Source organism: Balaenoptera physalus (assembly GCF_965194825.1).
Source record: "Balaenoptera physalus genome assembly, chromosome: 13".
Taxonomy (NCBI): Eukaryota; Metazoa; Chordata; class Mammalia; order Artiodactyla; family Balaenopteridae; genus Balaenoptera; species Balaenoptera physalus.
This window is the reverse complement of record NC_138892.1, coordinates 65,723,020-65,743,320: the sequence shown is the minus strand read 5'-3', so window position 1 is coordinate 65,743,320 and position 20,301 is coordinate 65,723,020. Positions and strand designations below refer to the sequence as shown.

The following is a 20,301-nucleotide window of genomic DNA, read 5'->3' as shown; positions in this document are numbered from 1 at the left end:
CTTAATAATGTTACCTATAGATTTTTTGGTAGATGCCTTTTATCATATTGAGAATGTACCCTTATATTCCTAATTTGTTAAGAACTATAGTCATTATTAACTGCTGAATACTGTCAATTGCTTTTCACAAATCTATTGAAATGATCTTATATTTGTATTATGTTTTTAATTTAATAAATTACATTGGTTGACTCTTTAAATTTTAAAATTGTGGTAAAATATACATGACACAAAATTTACCATTTTAACCATTTTCAAGTGTACAATTCAGTCCAGATGCATTAAGTACATTACATTGCTGTGTAATCATCACCACAATCCATCTCCAGGACTTTTTCATCTTCCCAAACAGAAACTCTATACCCATTAAACAATAACTCTCATTTCTCCTTCCCACAGTCCATGATAACCACCATTCTACTTTCTGTCTCTATGAATATGATTATTTTAGGCATCTCATGTAAATGAAATCAAACAATATTTGTGCCTGGTTTATTTCACTTAACATAATGTCATCAAAGTTCATCTCTATTTCAGCATGTATCAGAATTTCCTTCCTTTGTAAGGCTGAATAATCTTCCATTGTATGTATATACCATGCTTTGTTTATCCATTCATCCACTGATGGACATTTGGGTTTTTTCCACCTTTTGGCTATTGTGAATAATGCTTGCTTTGAACAGTGGTGTACAAGTACTTGTTTGAGTTCTTGCTTTCAATTCTTTTGGGTATACACTCAGAGGTGCAATTGCTGGACCACATGATAATTCTGTGTTTAATTTTTTTGAGGAACCATCATACTGTTTTCCACAGTATCTATACCATTTTAGATTCCCACCAGCAACATATAGGAGTCCAATCTCTCCACATCCTAGTTAACACTTCTTATTTTCTGGGTTTTGTTGTTGTTGTTTTGTTGTTATAACAGCTATCCTAATGGATGTGAGATGTTTTCTCATTGTGGTTTAGATTTTTATTTCCCATTGATTGATTTTTGACTACTGTTAGATTAATTTGGCATTCCCAAAATGCACTCTTCATTATAGTGTGTTATCTTTTTTTATGCACATACTTCAACTCTTCTAAGTTTTTATTTTGAAATATATATACTTTTTTTAATTTTTATTTTTTATTGAAGTATAGTTGATTTACAATGTTTCAGGTGTACAGCAAAGTGATTCGGTTATACATATGTGTATATATATATATATATTCTTTTTTAGATTCTTTTCCATTATAGATTATTACAAAATATTGAATATAGTTCCCTGTGCTATACAGTAGGTCCTTGTTTGTCATCTATTTTATGCATAGTAGTGTGTATCTGTTCATCCCAAATTCCAAATTTATCCCTCCCTCGTCTTTCCCCTTTGGTAACCATAAGTTTGTTTTCTATGTCTGTGAGTCTATTTCTATTTTGTAAATAAGTTCATTTTCATTTTCTTAGATTCCACATATAAGTGATATCACATGATATTTGTCTTTCTCTGTCTGATTTACTTCACTTAGTATGATAATCTCTAGATCTATCCATGTTGTTGAAAATGGCATTATTTCATTATTTTTTGTGGTTGGGTAATATTCCATTGTATATATATATATCACATCTTCTGTATTCATTCATCTGTCAGTGGACATTTAGGCTGCTTTCATGTCTTGGCTATTGCAAATAGTGCTGCTATGAACATTGGGGTGCATGTATCTTTTCAAATTAGAGTTTGCTCCAGATATATGCCCAGGAGTGGGATTGCCAGATAATATGGTAACTCTAGATTTCATTTCTTAAGGAAACTTCATACTGTGCTCCAAAGTGGCTGCACAAATTTATATCTCAATAGATGCACTACTTACATCTCAACAGATGCATGAAAAGCTTTTAAGAAAATTCAAATCCATTCATGATAAAAACTCTCCAGAAAGTGGGCATAGAGGGAACATACCTCAACATAATAAAGGCCATATATGACAAACACACAGATAACATCATACTCAACAGTGAAAAACTGAAAGCATTCCCTCTAAGATCAGGAACAAGACAAGGATGCTCACTGTCACTACTTTCATTCAACATAGTTTTAGAAGTCCTAGCCACAGCAATCAGAGAAAAAAAGCAAATAAAAGAAATCCAAATTGGAAAGGAAGAAGTAAAACTGTCACTGTTTGCAGATGGTGTGATACTATACATAAAACATGCTAAAGGCAATACCAGAAAACTACTAGAGTTCATCAATGAATTCGGTAAATTTGCAGGATATAAAATTAATCTACAGAAATCTGTTGCATTTCTAATACTAACAACAAAATAAACAATCCCATTTACCATCACACCATAAAAATGAAATATCTAGGAATAAATCTATCTAAGGAGGCAAAAGACCTGTACTCCAAAACTTGTAAGATGATGATGAAAGAAATTGAAGATGACACAGACAGATGGAAAGGTGGATTGGAAGAATCAATATTGTTAAAATGACCATACTACCCAAGGCAATCTACAGATTCAATGCTATTGCTATCAAATTACCCATGGCATTTTCACAGAACAAAAACAAAACAAAAAAGCTAAATTTGTATGGAAACATAAAAGACCCCAAATAGCCAAAACCATCTTGAGAAAGAAGAATGGACCTGGAGGAATCATGCTCCCTGACTTCAGACTATATTACAAAGCTACAGTAATCAAAAAAGTAAGGTACTGGCACACACACAAAAAAAACAAACAGAAATATAGATAAATGGAACAGGATAGAAAGCCCAGAAATAAACCCACACACTTATGGTCAATTAATCTACAACAAAGGAGGTAAGACTATACAATAGGAAAAACACAGTCTAAATCTTTAATAAGTGGCGCTGGGAAAACTGGATATGTAAAAGAATGAAATTAGAACATTCTCTAACACCATATACAAATATAAACTCAAAATGGATTAAAAGCATAAATGTAAGACTGGATACTATCAAATTCCTAGAGGAAAACATAAGTAGGACACTCTTGGACATAAATTGCAGCAAAAATTTTTTGAATCCATCTCTTAGAATAATGGAAATAAAAACAAAAATAAACAAACTTGACCTAATTAAACTTAAAAGCTTTTACACAGCAAAGGAAACCATAAACAAAACAAAAAGACAACCTATGGAATAGGAGAAAATATTTGCAAATGATGCAACTGACCAGAGATTCATTTCCAAAATACACAAACAGCTCATATAACTCAATATCAAAAAACAATCAAACAACCCAATCAAAAAAAAAAAAAAAAGGAAGAAGATCTAAATAGATATTTCTCCAAAGAAGACATACAGATGAGCAAGAGGCACATGAAAAGATGTTCAATATTGCTAATTTTTGGAGAAATGCAAATTAAAACTATGAGGTACCACCTGACAAGAATCAGAATGGTCAATCATAAAGTCTACAAATAATAAACACTGGAGAGGGTGTGGAGAAAAGGGAATCCTCCTACACTGTTGGTGGGAATGTAATATGTTATCTTTTTAATAAATTGCTTGGCTATATTTGCTGTGTTTTGTTTGCAATTTTTCCACCCATGTTCATGATACTTAGTAAACTGCTATTTTCTTTTCTTTTAATGTTCTTGTCAGATTTTAGTTTTAGGGTCATTACCGGCCTCATAAAACAGGTTGAGAACTGTTCCCACTATCTCTATTCTCTAAATAAATTTGTGTGTTTAATTGGTAAGATTTCTTTGCCAGTGAAGCCATGTAGGCCTGGAGTTTCCTTTATGGAAAATTTCATAATGACATATTTAATTCATTAAACATATGGCAGCAATCAAATCTTATATTTCTTCTTATGCTATAATTGTTAGATTGAGTTTCTCAAGGAATCTGTCTGTTTAATATGTTTTCAAAAGTATTTGGTAAATTTGTGTATAATATCTTGTCAATATCTTTTTGATGTCTGTAGAATTTGTAGTAATGTCTTCCTTTCACTTCAGATATCACTAATTTCTGTTTCTTTCTTTCTTTTTTTCTTTCTTCCTTCCTTCCTTCCTTGTCAGCACTGTGAGGAGTTTATCATTTATACTAATTTTTTTTAAAAATCAAATCTGGCTTTGCTTATTTTCTGTTGTACATCTGCTTTATACTTTGTGTTTACTGTTCTTGATTATTTTCCTCTTTCCACTTTTTTGGTATATAATTTATAGTTTTTTTCCCAATATTCTTTAGGTGCAAGCTTGGAAAACTGAATTTCAATCTTTCTCCTTCTCTAATAGATGAATTTAATGATTTTGTGTCCCTCTTAGCATTGCCAACTCACAGGTTTTGTTATATTATTTTCATTTTCTTTTAAATCAAAGTATTTTCTTATTTCCTTTGCAATGTCTCTTTTAACCCATGTACATTGAGAAATGTATTGAAGGCTTTTCTATTTATCTTTCTGACATTGATTTCTAGTTCAATATCCTTTTGCCAGAAAAAAATATTTTATTTCAAAGCTTTAAAATGTGGTCTATTTCAGTAAATTTGTTTTATTTAACTTTATTTATTCAAATTCTGTTTATTTCTATTTCTATTTCTTTTGTCATACTCTTAGTTGATATTTTGTTCTTCTCCAGCTCAGTTACCCTTTTGCATTTGGCTCTTTCTGGCTTTTGATTGAAAACATTGCAGAAAATTTTACAAACCATTCAGAAACAGACATATCAATCAAATGTTTGCAAAATACAAAATATGCCCTTCAGAATAAGAGAAATAGAATTGTATGGTAAATATTCAAAACGTATTCACTCTAGTGAATAGAAAGTGAAATATAATTTTTGGTCAATAGATGTCAAAATTAAGTGTACTAATATTATTCAGTGTTGGTGAAAATCTAAAGAGAAAAGCATAATTACGTGCTTTAGGCCAAAGTGTAAACTGGTTCAACATTTCTAGATATTGTGTGGTTATATGTATCACAAAGCTCATATCCTTTTCCCCTGCATTTGTAGGTTCAAATAATTAACCACATATTGCATCAAAGTTTAGCCACAAGATTATCATAGAATTTTTCATGATAGTGATGAAAATTGTAAACTCTTTAATTGATCTATTAGGGAATGCATAGTTTGATTAAGGTAAACCCATGCTATTTAATACTATAATCCATATTTTGAAATCACATTTAGAAAAGTATCTAATGTAAGGAAAATTTACATGTTAAAATGCTACATAAAAATGATGCTAAATTATATTTGGATTTAATCCACTGTATACCAAACTTTTATGCACAAATGAAGATGTGGTGAATGTAGATCATAATTTGATAAAGCAAGCATGGGGCCTAAGTGTCTGATTTTCTAACAAATTCCCAGATGATGTAATTAATGCTGGCCCATAGACCATAGTTTGAATTGAGTAGCAAGGGTGTATCAATTTTGAGGGGAAAATAGATGGTAGATAGAGAAATGGGTAGATGGATGATAGATGGATGGATAGATAGATAGGTAGATAGATAGATAGAATTAAAGGAAAAATACCTTAATACCATAGTATTTGTCTCTGTGGCAAATAGAGAGGGCTTTATATTTTCTTAAGTTTTTCTTTTACTTGAACTTGTGTTACTCTTGTTCTGACACATTTTATTTTCCTATTTTAATAGTTGCTCAATATAGAAACACAGAGAATCCCCTTAAAAGGAATAGATAATGAAAATAATATATAATACTGTCCATCAGGAGATAACTACCATTAACATTTTGTCCATGTTCTGCAACAAATGCAGACACCATGCACGTATAAAAATATGCAAACATAAATGTAGGGGCTTCCCTGGTGGCGCAGTGGTTAAGAATCTGCCTACCAATGCAGGGGACACGGGTTCGAACCCTGGTCTGGGAAGATCTCACATGCCGCAGAGCGGCTAGGCCCGTGAGCCACGACTACTGAGCCAGCGCGTCTGGAGCCTGTGCTCCGCAATGGGAGAGGCCGCGACAGTGAGAGGCCCGCGCACCGCGATGAAGAGTGGCCCCCGCTCGCCGGAACTGGAGAAAGTCCTCGCACAGAAACGAAGACCCAACACACCCAAAAATAAATAAATAAATAAATTTTTTAAAAAGCATAAATGTAATTAGTCATAAAAACATTCTTAGATTATATATTTAGCTTTTATAGTCAGAGAAATGAATGAGAACGTTACTTTTTGCATAGATTTTTCTTTAGAGAAACAATCGTCTGGACCTGAGCTGTCCAGTGTGGTAGCTGCTAATCACACGACTATTTGAATTTGATTTTTCATTAACTAAAATTAAGTAAAACAAAAAATCCGGTTCCTCAGTCTCACTGGCCATATTTCAAGGGTTCAATAACCACATGTGTCTAGTGGCTACTTTATTGGACAGTGCATGTATAGAACATTTTCCTCATGGTAGAGGAAAAATAATAAAAAATAATAACCTGGTATCTGAGTTTGAACAGGTATACCTCACAGACACAGGATAAATTCACACCCAGTAGAGTAAACATTCTTACCCTAATCTCTTTTTCTTTCCCAACAGTGGAGAATCTACAGCTTAGAAGTGGGAGAAGAAAAAGATGTCCGAGAGACAGACAAGGCCACTTGTCTCTATTTCGAGTGCTTTGAGTGGGATGAGGAGCAGAAGAGGGGAAAACCCTCTGGTGCACTGCACCTTCCCCAAAGCACAGGTCAAGCCTATGCTGGGGAAAAGGGAACAGATACAATGTGCGTTGAGTCTGAGATTAAAATATTTGTGTGCACAGACTTTTAATAATTGAAAGTAACTGGGAAGTTGTGAAATAATTCCGAGGGATCATTAAGGGATGGAAAAGGAATATTGGATAAAGCAAGGGGGAAAACAGAGATTGGAAAAAAATTAAGTTTTGAGTTAAGACTTGCTTGACAATATAGTTATATATATATATATATATATATATATATCTCCCACCCACTCCATCCATACACACACACCAAGCTTGTTTTAAAAACATTTGGTGACTACTTTTTTATTTTATATAATTCTGCATCTTTTATTTTTAATCATATGCATGCATTATTTGTAAGTTAAAATAAAGTGCAACTTTCATGGAAAAAATTCATTATTATTATTTCTTGAGATTGAGTCTAGTGTCTAGGCAAAAGTCAAATAAATTCTTATATGTAGTGAAGCACTATCAAAGATCAAATTTATTGCTGCTAATGCTGCTGTTTTCTTATTACTTTATGTGCCTTTATGAAGAGAGGTGTAAGAAAATCACACTGAAATCACTAACGGTAGCTGCCCTCCTCTGCTCATGACCCTAACTGTAAGGTAAATTGGAGGTTTATAATTATTTTGGAGTGAAGCCTGTCTTCACTTTATAATAACTGTGGGTGCCTTCACAGAAAGGAGGGCAGTAATTGCCACTCATAGGTGTAGCTGCCAAACTGTAGAGATGTCAAACGGGAGAGAAGGTGGTTGAGACTCAGTGTAGACCCTTGGGCCAACCTAGAAAAGCATTACTAGGATGTATGTATATCCTAGAATAGGCTGGATCTCTAGAAAAGTAAGCAAGAGGAATGCTTGAAAGTGTTTCATGCCAGGGAATAAATGAATGGGCATCCTGGCTGTAGCAGCAGCTAGAATAGAGGACTCTGCCCAGTACTATACTTTCTGGACCTCGTTCCTAGACAGCATAGTAAGCAAGTTTGGGAATTTATCCTTTAGGACAGTGAGAGTTTGACTCAGAGCTCTTACCTTCTGTTGGAGACACCCACTGCAGCTACTCTCTGTTCCCCAGGAAGAAATCTCCACCCACTATTTTTTCTCTGATCAAATTCAGAGACTTGTTTAAAATAGGAACAGAACATTCAGTCCTTTCTATTCCTCTTTTGTACAGATATTTAGATGAACTTTTTGACTTTTATCCTGAGACACTGTCCTCAGTCTCCATATTCCAAATTTCTCCTTCATGGCCAGATTCTGTTCATGTCTCTCATCTCTGTTTCTCGTAAGTCTTCAGGTCTGGATTACAACAATGCTGTATTTCCTAGAATACTGAATGTTTATCCATGATTTCCAGCTTTGGCTTTACACCCTAGAATCTGACCTTGGTCACCCATAGAACTTATCTTGGTGGTTCAGTCAGTTTCCTGGTCCAGTTCATTCCCAGCAAGTCCAAAGTTCAACCAAGGGGAAGTTCTGATTCCTTAGTTAGTAACCTTTTAGCCATAATCCCAGACTCAAAATCCTTCCCATACCTCAAACACGCATTACCTGTATTTCTTGCCATTAAGAAAATCTGCTCTCCAACTTGGCTCTGGGATTTTTATTTAGATTCATCTACTAGGAAGAAAGATGAGCTAGAGAATGTGGTTTCTAAGTCTTATATCATGGTAGAATTTATAAAATCCTACTGATGATGAAATGTTTTACTCAATTCCACACTAATAAAGTTAAATAGCCATAGAACAGTTCCTTTTTCAAGAAGTCTCAAATATGCTTTCGTTTTCCCTGTTTCTAATGTCACATCTTAGCCACACATAGTATTGTTTCGATTTAACCAGTCTGCAGAGTAGCTGTGTTTAGCCAGCTGTTGGTTTGATTTCATGCTCTTGGCAGGCCAGTTGATATCAAGGGCATTGGTTTTTATATTATATAGTTACAACCTGAAGTTGGATTTAGTTGTCAAGAACTTTAGCAACATTGACTTTTTTAGGACAACTGGGGATCTCTTCTGTGTGATCTTTGGAATATCTGGGTGATGCAATGACTTGTAATCTTTCATTCTAAGCTCTTCTGAATCTAGTGGGAGATGAAAGTAGGCAGAGTGGCCAAAGGGGTATTTGCCTGGCACCCTAAGCAGGAAAAGAAAAGTTTTCAATTTGCACTCTAAGGGTTGTGTCTTCTCTGAGGAATTTCTCAGGCAAAATCGCCTCCAGTTAAATTTGGTGTATAAAAGTGATTTGTTGATCAAAGTGAAAAGAAAAAAATAAGTTAAGCACAGTATTTACCTAAACTGTCTATTCAAATCTACTTGCTTTGATGGATCCAATTAGATTCCCACACAGTGCCCTGTTACAATTTGTGTGCTCCAAGATTTGGATGTATTTAGGAAAGCATTTGTTTAATAAGTTTATTATAGTCTTACGTAGGAAAAAACTGTTTTATAGATGAAAATATCTACTTATCTATTACAACGAACTATAAGTTTCAGTCAAACTAGACTGTTCTGGCATAATATTTTTTCCCCACTGTCACTTATCAATTAAATAAGTAAGCAATGGTAATGTAATGAACGGCTGGATGTTTGGAATAATCAAGTCCACTTTTCTAAATATTTTCTTTCTTTTTTAACTACATGGCATTGTAAAGTATTTTATTTTTAATTTATTTTTCTGATTATAATATTAATTTATTCATATATCTTAGAATTTATACATGCATGTATGTGTATATAAAAGGATTCTATGAAAGTTTAATATGATTATTTGCCCCATATAAAAATTATATAAATACATCTTTAATTTTATATATATATATACACACACACATATATGTGTGTGAGTGTGTCTAAGTATCGAGAACATGATTCAAAGTGTTATGATAGCTTTGGTATAATAATATATGATGAATGATATTTATTGTACCTTCCTTGCCAGTTATTTCCTAAAATAAAAGATTAACTAATTGGGATTCACTAAAATTAAAATTAAGAATTTCTATTAAGAGAATGACAACATTAGGAAAGTGAAAATAAACCAACAACTGAGAGAAGATAAATATAGTTCATATAGGTGGTAAGAAGATATATGTAGGATATAAAAAGATCTCCTTCAAATAAATAATAAAATGTCAAATAGCCAATTTATAATTAGGCAAAAGAGTTAAACTGTCCTTTCACAAAAGAGGATTTCAAAATAGCCAGTAAGCAAATTAGTATATGCTCAACATTATTAAGGAAATGCAATTTAAATCACTATGAGACAATGCTATACACACACCATAATCAGTCATTTACACACTTAAAAATTATTTATTCTTATTTATTTTTATTTAACTATAATTGATTACACCATATTATATTAGTTTCATGTGTACTACATAGTGATTTTACATTGGTATACATTGCGAAATGATCACTACAATAAGTCTAGTTGCCATCTGTCTCCATACAAAGTTAGTAGACTGTGTTTCCCATGCTGTACATTACATATCCATGACATTTGTTTTATAACTGAAGTTTGTGCCTCTTGATTCCCTTCACCCATTTCATGCCTCTCAATCCCCCTCTCCTCTGGCAACCACCAATTTGTTTTCTGTATCTATGAGTCTGACATTTGTTTTGTTTTGTTTGTCTTGTTTTGTTTTTTAGATTACACTTATAAGTGAAATCATGTGGAACTCTCATGCATTGTTGGTGGAATGTGAATTGGTGTAACCGCTATGGAAAACAGTATGGAGATTCCTCAAAAATTAATACTAGAACTACCATATGATCCAGCAATTCCACTTCTGAGTATCTATCCAAAGAAAATGAAAACACTACTTTGAAAAGATACTTGCACCCCTATGTTCATTGCAGCACTATTTACAATAACCAAGGTATGGAAACAACCTAAATGTCCATCAATGGTTGAATGGATAAAGAAGATGTGGTATAGGGTTACTTGAGGGATTGGATTAAGAAGCCAGAGTAGAAAGATCCTGAGCTCACTTTCTCCCATGGACATATCAAAACTGCAACTACATATAGAACAACCCGAGAACTATCTCTGAGAACAACCTGAAGACTAGCAGAACAGGCTTTCTACAACTAAGGATATAAAGGAAAGGTCACATCAAGATGGGTAAGAGGGGCAGAGATGCAGTCTAGTCACAACCTACATCCCCAGTGCAGTGACCCACAAGCAGGAGGGATATCACCACTGTGGTGAGGAGTGTCCCTCCTGAGGAGTGAGGGGTTCAAGCCTCATGTCAGGCTCCCCAGCCTGGGGGACTTGCACTAGGAAAATGTGCCCCCATAGTGTCTGGCTTTGAAAACCAGCAGAGCTCAAGAGCCAGAGGGCTGTGGGAAATGGAGACTCCACTATTGAAGGGCTCACACACAAACTCACTTGCTCCAAGTCCCAGTGCAGAGGCAGCAGCTTCAAAAGAGCCTGGGTCATAAGCGGCGATTCATTGACTAAAACAAAAGTTAGCAATTCACTAGCATTAACATGGAAAAATTCTTATGATATAATAATATTCAGTAGATAAATCTGGATACACTATTGAGCATATTGTATGATTGTTACTGGGCATAAAAATGCAAAATATTATAAAAGATGTTGATTTGAACTTTTCCTGCCATGCTAAAATTGATAATAGAATTCACAGAGAGAGTGGCATATATTTTAAAGAATGTTGACAACAGTTGGGGCCAGACTCTTTTTTCCTGGACTTACTTATGAGATGTCAGTACAGATTTGCCATCATCAACTACCACATCACACCCATTTCCCAATCTATGTAAAAAATCTTGGGAGAGAAGAGAAGAATGAGGGAGGCTACAATGTCTTAATTCTGTGGGAAAGTGCAGTTTTACTTGGCCACACAATTCTTCCTCATATGTTCCTCCCCGACCTAGGTCAGAGATGACTGAAAGTAGAGTAGAATGAAAACTCTTTCCTCTCCTTGTAGACTTTTGAAAAAATATATTTTTCATTGGAAAATTAAGCATGCTAGTATTAGAGGATCAAATTATTATGTTTTAAATACAGTGAAAATTAAATGAAATGCAACTTCAAATAATTTAATCTATACATTCTGATTCCACTGGCAGTAGAGTAATTTATCACTATACAGAAAGGAATATGTGGTAGGTGCTATGATTGACAAGCTCCTAGACCAAAAAATATAATCATATGTGAATAAAACAGCTTAAAGGTAACGAAGTTTCTAAAAACATATTTAATATGTCGTGTAACACTGTCTACTTGCTGATAAGCACTTTTTAGAATATAGTCTGTAGGAGAAAATGCAACTGGTTAATAATTTTTGAAATTATTTTTGCAAAGGAGAAATACATAAAATGATATTAGAGACAATGAAATGTATCTATACAAAATTTGCATTATGACTTAAAGAATGTATTGTGTTAGAAATTTGTTATTAGAAAAGAGGACATTTAATGTTTCCTTTTGAGTAACTTGTTATTGATAAAGTAAGCAGCTAGTGAGATGCTGGGAAAGTTCTGCAGAGAGTAGAGAACAGAACTGGACGAAAAGGAACTGGGGGCACAAAGGGTAGGTAGAGATCATCTACACTGTTCAGTTTTTAAATTCTGCCCAGAACCCACACTGTTTTCCCATGTTAAAAAAAGTGATTGTTGACCCCTCCTATCCTATCCTGGTCTCATTTCTGAGCTTTATTGCGGAGTTCTGATGAGAAAAACTGACTTTCACCTGCAGGACAGGCAGGTGCTGGTTCAGGGACCATCTTGAAACAAACCACAGCTTAGGTCACCAGCAGTTCTACATTGTACCAGTGGGTCTGTTTTCCTTGTTGCATCTTCCTAAGAGAGTCCTCCTCTTTAGGGATGTGTGCCCAGGTAGAGTCTGGAAAGGAGAATGATCAGGACTCCTGTGCAGCTGGAGATGTGGAATTTTGCATGAGCCAATGCTGGCAAGAAATAGCAGGGTCCTTGGAAGGTTTTATGTGAGCCTGTCCTCTGTCCTAATATGGGAACTCATTGTCTTCAGAACCTTTACCTCCTTCTTTTTGCCTGTCTCCAAGGGCCCACTCCAGTTGATGTTCATTTTTCTCCTATATCCTGATCCAAAAATCTATGACTCCTTTTACCCAATATCTGAATACTCTCTTAATAGTGAAATTACAGCTTTCAGTGCCTTTCCCTAAATTCAATTAAAAGTAATGATTCAAAACAAGTATTTTACCTATTAAGCAGAACTAAGTGATTATTTGGGGAGTACTGAGAATGATGAATCAATACTTTCAAGACCACATTTTCTGGATTAAGTTAGTTGTTTAACCCATTGTTTTCCCTCTGTTTGGCCTAAGCTAACACCTCTCTAATATCTCTGTGCTCACTTCTTTGCACGGTTAATTTACCTTGTAGTATCTGACGTTGTGTAGAGCCAGGAGGTTTTTCTTAATGTGAACTCTCACAATATCATATTATCCTGATTCTTCATTTTCCTCTGGCTTTATTTTTTTATCTGGAACATGACAAGTACTTTCCCAGTGTTCTTCTCACAGCTGCCTTCACCTCCTTGTTCTTCAGGCTGTAGACAAGAGGATCAGCATGGGAGTGACCACACCATACTGCACAGAAAAGATCAACTCCAGAGGGGATCCTGAAGTTGGCATGAGGTAGCAGAGAAACCCTGAGCCAAAGAAGAAACTCACTGCAGTGAGGTGGGTGGAGCAGGTGGAGAAGACCTTGCTTCTGCCTGCGGTGGAGCTGATGCTCAGGATGGTGGAGACTATACGAGCATAGGAGGAGACTGTTGGGAGGAGGGTCCCAAACCCATGCATCAGGCTGGAGCAAAGCAGGACTATGAGGTTGGTGGAGACATCAGAGCAGGACAGAGACAAGAGAGAGGGCACCTCACAGCTATAGCAGCTAATGGTATGATTCTCAAAGAAGTGCAAGTTGGCAGCTAGAAGGGTGTTAATAAATGTGCTTAAAGCACCCAAACCCCATGAGCCCCACACAAGCTGCACACACAGCTGTTTCTTCATCATCTGTCCATAGAATAGAGAGTGGCAGATGGTGGCATAGCGGTCATAGACCATCACTGAGAGCAGACAGGCTTCAGTCCCTACAGTGATAAATGCAAAGAAGCCTTGAACCAGGCAGCCCTTTATGAGATGGTTTTTGTCTCAGACAGGAGGTCCTTCTGCATCTTGGGCACAATGACTGAGGATAAACAAAGATCCAGGAAAAAGAGATGACTCAGGAAGAACTACATGGGCGTGTGGAGGTGAGAATCAGCCCTGATCACCAGCACCATCATAAAGTTCCCCATTATGGTCAGGAAGTAAATCTCCAGGAACAACACAAAGAGCACAGCCTGGATGTGGAGGTCAGGAGACAGCCCAAGGAGAAAGAATTTAGTGATGGTGCTGTGGTTCCCCGAAGCCATTCACAAAGGCCGTTTCCTAAAAGTTATATAAAAAATCATCGCAGTGAAGTTTCCTTTATCCTCCAAATAGTTTTCACATTGCATTGATTCTCTTTTATTATACCATTAATCGGCAAATAAATGTTTATCTTCTACAGTAGGCCATATTTTATGTCAGTCACTTTAAATATAATGAAGACCTAAGCATGGTCTCACTCATTTTAAAGGTTGCACTTCAGTGAGACACAAATATGAATGCAGGTAATTAGAAACTATTATGATTAGTGCAATGGGAAGTCTAGAGTTGATTTTTGGAAGAGCTACTAATGAATTAATGTTGAGGTCTTTGAGAAAAGATTTAAAGAAAGAGTAAAGTTTCTCTAGAGAGACATGCAGATTGAGAGAACAGTGCAATCAAAGGTAAAGATAGGAAATGGGATAGCTCTTTTCAGCTGGACCCTATATTATGAATGAGCAGCACAGCATAGTCACTTACAGGTAAGAATCAGTCTAGGTTCAAATCTCAGCTCCACCACTAATTACTTGTGAGACCTTGTACAAATGACTTAATTGTTCTGTATCTCAGTTTTCTTGCTTGTAAAATGTGATAATAATTGTACCCATCTCATAGGGTTTTTGTAAGAATAAAATATATAACATATAAAGTATTTAGAAAAATGCCTACATAAAACTCATTATTATGATGATTATTTTCATCATTATTATTACTGTAGGCTACAATTGTAGGCAGAAGTCAGGTAATTAATAAATCCTCTTGCAGGGTGATGCACTAGCAGGAATTCAAGTTTTTGCTGTGACAATTACTGTACTTGTTTTGTAAAGGAGGTATAAGAAAATCATGTAGAGATCACCAAGGTAGCTGAAGACTGGCATTTTGAAATCACTCTTGAGTTGTTCCCTTCCAAAGTTAAACCGTTTTACAATCACTGTGGGCAATTTCACTCAGAAGGGGAAGGCAGGTGATCGTTCTTGAAAGGAAGAGAGGCTGTAAATGAGACAGGAAGTATTAGGGACTCTCTGTGTATCTATGGCACTTGCCCTTACATCACTTTCTGGGATGGATGCATAGCTCAGTTGGGCAGAAAACTCCGGACAAAGAAGGAAGCAAAGGACATGAATGGAAATTATGCCAGTGCTCAGAGGAGCAGCCAAGAGAGAAGACCCTCTCTAGAACAAGACTCTGGACAATTCCCTGAGACTGGGTAGAACAGAGACAATGTAAGAGAAGATCAGGAACTCACCCTCTCAGTCCTGCGACAGCTGGTGCTTGATGGGGCCCCTATCTTCCATTGAAATCACCAGTTGCTATTTACTCTGTCCCAAAGGAAGCAGATCTGACCTTTCATTCTCCAGTCTAGAAAGGCTGCTTAAAACATTCAGTCTTGTATGTACCTCAGGTGTGTACTTCTCTGATCTTGATCCTTATACACTTTCTGTGTTCAGGTCCAGTCCCTTTTCATGACTAGATTATATTCCTGTCCTTAGATTCTACTTTTTTTCTAAGACTCTACAACGAGTTTATAACATCAGGGAGTCTAGTTAAACATGGTTACCCAGTTTCTAACTCTGGTCTGATAGTGTAGGGCCTATGCTTTAGGTAACTCTCAGGATTCATCGTGGTGTCCCAGCTTGATTCCTGGTTTTGCCTAATCGTGAGTTGCTTGGTACCTGATAATGCAAGATCTGTCCCAGATTTAATTACCTAGTAGGGGTGAGCCCTTACTTACTAATTCTTCATCCATGATCCTGGCTTCAAAGCCCTTCTCATAACCCAAATTCTGATTACCTGTAAATTCTGTCCAACAAGGCAACCTGATGACCAAGAAGGTGCAGGAGTGTGATTTAAAGCTAGATTCTATCAAAGAGAAGGTGACCATATGTGCGTGGGTTTATCTCTGGGCTTTCTATCCTGTTCCATTGATCTATATTTCTGTTTATGTGCCAGTACTATACTGTCTTGATTACTGTAGCTTTGTAGTATAGTCTGAAGTCAGAGAGCCTGATTCCTCCAGCTCTGTTTTTCTGTCTCAAGATTGCTTTGGTTATTTGGGGTCTTTTGTGTTTCCATACAAATTATAAAATTTTTTGTTCTAGTTCTGTGAAAAATGCCAGTGGTAGTTTGATAGGGATTGCATTGAATCTGTAGATTGCTTTGGGTAGTATAGTCATTTTCACAGTGTTGATTCTTCCAATCCCAGAACATGGTATATCTCTCCATCTGTTTGTATCGTCTTTAATTTCTTTCATCAGTGTCTTATAGTTTTCTGCATACAGGTCTTTTGTCTCCGTAGGTAGGTTTATTCCTAGGTATTTTATTCTTTTTGTTGCAATGGTAAATGGGAGTGTTTCCTTAATTTCTCTTTCAGATTTTTCATCATTAGCATATAGTAATGCAAGAAATTTCTGTGCATTAATTTTGTATCCTGCTACTTTACCAAATTCATTGATTAGCTCTAGTAGTTTTCTGGTAGCATCTTAAAAATAAATAAATAAAGCTAGCTTCTAAGAAAATGAATGGGAGAAGGTAGTTTTCTGCGTCCTGAAACATGGTTAAGTTTGTGAAATACTATTGATAATTAAATATATTACTAGAGTCAGCACTAACAACATGAAATAGCCACAGGACAGTTGCTTCTTTCAAATGATCTCAAATGCCTTCTTCCAGGCATCTCTTCACTTGGATTTCCACATGTTTCTTTATAGCATGTCTCAGCCACTCATGTGGTTATCTGGTCTAGTTAATTCTAGAATGGCTGTGTTTAGACAGCCTGAACATTAACTCCCTGGCTTAGCAGTTTAGGGGAATGACAGCTCTGCTATTCCCAGTAGTCACAATTTGAAGCCAATCTTGTACTTAAGAACTTTAGCAACTGTATTCAAGAATGTCAGCAAGTCAAAATTCATAAAGCTTGCCTAGATGTGGCTTTGGAACTATTAGATGGATGTAATGACCATGAAGCACCACACATGACTCACTAGAGAGAGTTGATTGGAGACAGACTGGGCCAAGAATATTTGACTGGTCCTTACGAGGCAATGGGAATTTACCTGTAAGTGAGTTGCTGACTCTCTAAGTTATTATCAAATTAGTAAAGAGAAGAAAAAAAAATCAGTGAACTCATTTTTTCTAAACAATTTGACTCCCTTTGTATGATGCATCTGTGTAGATTCAGCCTACATAGTTGCTCTGTTAAATTTTGAGTGCTCACAGATTGAGATGTGATGTGAGGAATCATTTGCTTAAGTTATCATCATCCTGATACAAAACAAATTACCATTTATTTATTAAAATTAATTTTAAGATTTTTAATAACATTAGCTCTAGAATAAAAATAATCCTTAATATTTATTAAGAAAGCAAACAAATAAGCTTCCAAGAAAATTGGAAAACTCAAGTCCACTTGTCTAGACTGGTGTGGTCCAAGAGAAGCTTGATATGATTTCAATATTCTTAAATTTACCGTAGCTTGATTTGTGACCCAAGATGTGATCTTGAGGAGCTTTTCATGTGCACTCTGACAGCCCCTGCCCTGAGTCTCTCCACCATCCACCTTAGCCTGGGCCACTTCCGATCCCTGCCTGGTTCAGGACTTTTTCCAGGCCTGCTTGTTACTTGAAGTGAAGTCAGGGGTGGGAAAGGATAAGGAATTGTCCAGGAGAGCTCACCTGAGCCTGTGGACAAATCTCTTCAGCTCTCTTTGTCTCAGTTTCCTCATTTGCCATAAGGGGATGATAAGATTTCTCCCACCTACTTCACAGAAATGTTAGGAGGGATAAATTAAAAGATAAAAAATGACAGTGAAATGAATATCTTTTTAACCAAGCACACCAGAACCCACAAAGAATGTTCCAATGATAATAGCACAATTGCAACAACAACAACAGCAAAATTTAATGCTTCTTTGGGAAATACTCCCAGTGACACTTAACAAGATGCATCCAAAAATTTAATCTTATTATTTTGGATTCACATCTTGTGCTAAACACATTTTTATCTTTCACTTTATTTACAAAGTTTGGTTTCTTTTCTAAGGCAAAGAAAAATGCATCTAAAAGGACAAATGTTTATTCCACTAAGCATTATAAAAATAATGTGCTGTGATTCTGGGGTAATTCCCAGAGCCATAAATGTTAGGGAAAATGACAGCATTATTGGACTAGCATACAGTTTTATAAGGAACAATCACCACAAGGTGGGAACATATAGTTGTATATATAGGGAAAAGAAGAGGAAAAAATCCTCATATTATCATCATAACTATTAAGGAAAGACACTTTAAAAAGTATGAAGTGCTACAGAAATGTATGAAATTGTTTTCAGTTCTGACCTGTAGCACTTGATATACTGCAGAACCTCCTTTTTCCTCGGGGCAACTCCTATAATGTTTTGTGTAAGATCACTCATGTATGGAGGCGTTTGAAGGCAGAAATGACTGACTTCTCACTGATAATTCAGTCATTTCTAGATGTTTCTACCATTAGTGGTTGATTTAGCTCTGAGGACACTTTTTGCAGAGTCCGGGATGGGATGGACTGTGGCTTCCAACAGCATTGTGGCCACTGTCCTGAGCTCAGTTTACTCCTTTGTGCAATTCCTTTCAAGGTACATGACTCCAGCTTCCGACTCAGCCCTGGAGCAAGTGGTGTCAGTGCAGTACAGTGTGGTGACCCCACTGCTAAAGCACCTTATCTACAGTTCTGAAGAACCAGGAGGGGAAGGCAGCTCTGGGGAGGTTGCTGGGCAGGAATCCCAGGCTTACCTTCTAAGTCAGGCTCTACTAACTCCTCATAATAGGAGGAAAAGTTATGGGAAGGAAGAGGAGACAGAAAGAGCTATCACCACTAAGCTATCTTAGCGTGAATTCTTGTCCAAGACAGAAGCCTTAGTTCCTCTGACTCCAATGCCCTCCCCCAGTCAAACGAGACGGGCAAACCTCCACAGAACTGATGGCACCCATCCACAGGGAACCCAGTCACTACACAAGAAAATCCTCTCCAAAACAGTATGGAGGATCTTTAAAAAACTAAAAATAGAACCACCATAGGATCCAGCAATTCAACTCCTGGGAATATATCCAAAGGAAATGAAAACACTAACTCAAAAAGATAATCTGCACCCCCATGTTCATAGCAGCATTATTTACAGTAGTCAAGACATGGAAAGAAGCTAAGCATACATCAATAGATAAATGGATAAAGAAGTTATGGATAAAGCAATGGAATATTATTCAGCCATAAAAATGAGGAAATTCTACCATTTTTGACAACATGAATGGACCTTGAAGGTATTGTGCTGAGTGAAACAAGTCAGACAAAGAAAGACAAATACAATATGATCTTACTTATATGCGGAATCTAGGGAAAAACCAAACTAATAGAAAAAGAGATCAGACATGTGAGAGATCAGGGATGGAGGGTGGGAGGAAGGGGGATTGGAGGAAGGTGACCAAAAGGTACAAATTTCCAGTGTAAGTACTAGGAAGGTGATGTACAACATGATGACTATAGTTAACACTTCTGTATGATACATAGGAAATCTGTTAAGGGAGTAAATCCTTAGAGTTCTCATCACCAGGAGAAAAGTTCTTTCTTTTTTCCTTTTTCTTCTTTCTTTTCTTTATATTGTATCTTTATGAGATGATGGATTTTTTTTTTTTTTTAGGAATAGAAAAGATTTGAGCCAAACTGAGGACTGTAGCCCAAGAGACAGCCTCTCAGATAACTCTGAGAAACTGCTCCGTTGAAGCATGGTTTTTAGCATAGACACATACCTTATCAGAACAAAGAACATACATCAAACATGACAGGGGTATATGTCTTCAAGTTTCCAAAAAAGACAGGTTTAGTATATATAGAGTGAGACAGCAGGACCCTGGTGTCTGGGAAGAGAACCTTATCTTCGAGGGAGTGTTAATGTGGATGTCATAAGAAAGGAGCTTTTTATCCTTATCTTCAAAGCAGACATTCTTTACCTTAATGGTTAAAGCAGATGTGCTGTGTGTGTTTAACACGCTGTTCTAGTTCACACAAAGTTCAGGCTGAACAATGTATAAGCCAAAATTACTTCCCTATACCTCAATGTGTGAAAATTTTCTCCATCAGAGGGAACTTTCAGGATTTTCCTAATTAGGAATTTTGAGATAATGGATACTAACTGAACCTATTGCAGTACTCATATATATATATAGAACCATCAAACCATCATG

The 20,301-nt window shown here is 36.1% G+C and overlaps 1 pseudogene across 1 annotated transcript; it reads right to left on the bottom strand.

Moving 5' to 3' along the window:
- Positions 1-6,559: 6,559 nt before the first annotated feature.
- On the bottom strand, positions 6,560-17,573 carry LOC309641435 (olfactory receptor 8S1-like; annotated as a pseudogene). The gene has a single exon. The product of its transcript is annotated as an olfactory receptor 8S1-like (transcript).
- Between the last annotated feature and the right edge of the window lie 2,728 nt (positions 17,574-20,301).